This window comes from Pelmatolapia mariae, linkage group LG15 (assembly GCF_036321145.2).
Source record: "Pelmatolapia mariae isolate MD_Pm_ZW linkage group LG15, Pm_UMD_F_2, whole genome shotgun sequence".
Lineage (NCBI taxonomy): Eukaryota > Metazoa > Chordata > Actinopteri > Cichliformes > Cichlidae > Pelmatolapia > Pelmatolapia mariae.
The window spans coordinates 7386844-7389844 of NC_086240.1; the positions used below are offsets into that span (position 1 = coordinate 7386844).

The window sequence follows — 3001 nt, forward strand, 5'->3', positions numbered from 1 at the left end:
ACCCTACGAGACCACCCATCTCCCATGCTACAGTTAGCAAACTGCTTGCTAAGTTTCGTGAAACTGGTTCAGTGTTGGATTTGCCAAAATGTGGACGCAAGAAAACTGTCCTAATGAAGAAACATCAGTGGCTGTCCTAGCTTCATTCAGCAAGAGCCCACAGCGTAGCACTCGCCGCATGTCACTGGAGAGTGGCATTAGTTGAACAGCGGATATTAGCTACTCACAAATGGCACCCTTACAAACTCCAGCTACTGCAGCATCTCAACGAGGATGACCCAGATCAGCGCACAGAATTTGCAGAATGGGCAAAACAAAAATTGGAACAGGACCCTCAGTTCACGCAGAAGATTTTGTTCAGTGATGAGGCAAACTTTTATGTGAATGGTGAAGTTAACAAACAAAACCACCGCTATTGGTCTGACACTAACCCACATTGGATGGATCCCTCCAAGACTGTTGGAACAACAAAAGCGATGGTTTGGTATGGTATATGGGGTACAACGATAGTGGGTCCATTCTTCATCAATGGAAACCTCAAGGCCACTGGATATTTGAAATTGCTACATGATGATGTGTTTCCCTCTTTATGCACTGAAGCTGGCACGTTCCCTGAGTTTTTCCAGCAAGATGGTGCACCACCACATTATGGGTGCCAGGTCCGAGCATTCCTAGATGAACAGTTTCCTGGAAAGTGGATTGGTCGTCGTGGGCCAGTTGAATGGCCCCCAAGGTCTCCCGATCTGACCCCCTTAGACTTTTATCTTTGGGGTCATCTGAAGGCAATTGTCTATGGTGTGAAGATACGAGATGTGCAGCACCTGAAACTACGGCTACTGGATGCCTGTGCTGGCATTTCTCCTGCGGTGTTGCTATCAGTGTGTGAAGAGTGGGAGAAGAGGGTTGCATTGACAATCCAACACAATGGGCAGCACATTGAACACATTTTATAAGTGGTCAGAAACTTGTAAATAACTCATGAAAGAATAAAGTTACGTTGAAACCAAGCACACCATTGTTTTTCTTGTGACATTACCAATAAGTTTGATGTGTCACATGGCCCTCTTCCTATTGAAAAAACAAAAGTTGTATCCAAGATGGCCGACTTCTAAATGGCCACCATGGTCACCACCCATCTTGAGGAGTTTGCCCCCTCACATATACTAATGTGCCACAAACAGGACTTTAATATCACCAACCATTCCCATTTTATTACGGTGTAGCCATATAAATGGCCCACCCTGTAGATACTGTCTTATAAAAAAAGTTACACTTGCTCAGCTGTTTGTCAATGCAGATATCCAATCAACCAATGATTTTGCACTAACGCTGTGCTTTATGGCATGTAGATATGGTCAAGACATTTGTTGAAGTTCAAATCAAGCATTACAGTGGGGAAGAAAGTTGATTTAAATGACTTTGAATGTGACATGGTTGTTAGTGCCAGAAAGGCTGGACTGAGAAACTGCAAATCTACTAGCATTTTCCCACTCAGTCATTTCTATGATTGTCCAAAAGGGTGTCCAACTCAGTACTGTCAAGTTGTAACTAATGATGCGGTTGCTGAGTGTATATGTGTATTCCTTAGATATAGTCTCCTCACCTTTAGATATCCAACAAAAACAGAAGGAAACAGAAAGATGCTTACAACATTTAAATGTTTTTACTTTATTTTTACTTTAAATATATACTTTAAATATCTATCTATATCTATCTATCTCTCTCTATATATAGATAGATAGATAGATATATTCCACTATTGTCAATCATTTTATTAGTGATGATGGCAAGCTTTTGTATCTCTGTAAGGTCTTCTTAGTGGAGTTTAGGTTGTCCTGAAGTATGTTTTGCTGTGGGTTCAACACTGGGGAGAGAGAGTTTGAGGAAACACTAGGCTGCCTGACGGAACTCCAATCAGTGATTGAACGTGAAAATGGGGAATTTCGCAGCGACTCCATAGATAAAGATAAAGTAGGGTTTTCAATTCCTTTAGATGACAGCTCATCCTCACTGCCTTTGTGATCCATGGAATAATTCCTAATTTCCCGGCGGAACGCTTTCTCTATGTTTGCTTCCTTCTTACACAGAATAATGTAGCACTTTGTGAACTGTGCCTGTGACATTGACATAGACTGGGCCAAAGATGATCCAGGAGATGAAGTAAATAAGCATTGCAAAAGTGATGAACTTTGCATCATTGTAACTGTCAGGCAACTTTCGTCCCTTAAAAGCAACACCAAAGCAGATGAGAGCCAAAAGGCCAATATAGGCTAACATGGCTCCAAATGCAGGAATTAATTTCTCATTACAAAATATCAGTTCCATGTTGTCCTGTGTGATCTCTGAGTCAGTGGATGGAGGACTGTGTATAAGCCACGTGGTAACAATAACCACTTGACCTGCCATGCAGACTGCAATAATGAGGTAAGGCTTGTAGAGCTTCTTCAGCACACTTTGAATGACCGGGTCAAACTCAAAGGCTAGACGATCTTAAAGGACTTGACCATGATGCAGGAGACACACAAGGTAAAACTCAAGCCAAACACCACCTGCCGTGCTTGATACTGATAGCTATTGGGTTGACCACCAAATAATATAACACTAGTAAATGTAATCATAAGGGAGAGGAGGAGAATGATGCAGAGGGGGCCTACAGATGAGCGCACAACAGGGGTATTCCAGTGTGCAAGGAAGATGATCCCAACAACAATGGTAAGCACTGCTCCTAAAGAAGTAAAAGACAGCAGCACAATAAGATATACATCACCCCATCTCAGGAAATCCATTTTTCTGGGTAAACACACTGAACTGGTGTTTTTGGAGTAATAGCTTTCTTTGCAAGGATGTCACTTTTCAGAATCTGGAAACAGAAGACACAAGATCATTAGAATATTTAAGTTGGATTTAGGCTCCTTGAACTGTCAATGCAATAGAGTATACGATACCCGAATTTCAAAACACTTGTTTTTATGTCATCTCGCAGTTAATTAACACAAATGGA

The 3001-nt window shown here is 41.7% G+C and overlaps 1 pseudogene; it reads right to left on the minus strand.

Moving 5' to 3' along the window:
- Positions 1-1766: 1766 nt before the first annotated feature.
- Positions 1767-2786, minus strand: LOC134643555 (G-protein coupled receptor family C group 6 member A-like; annotated as a pseudogene).
- Positions 2787-3001: the final 215 nt, after the last annotated feature.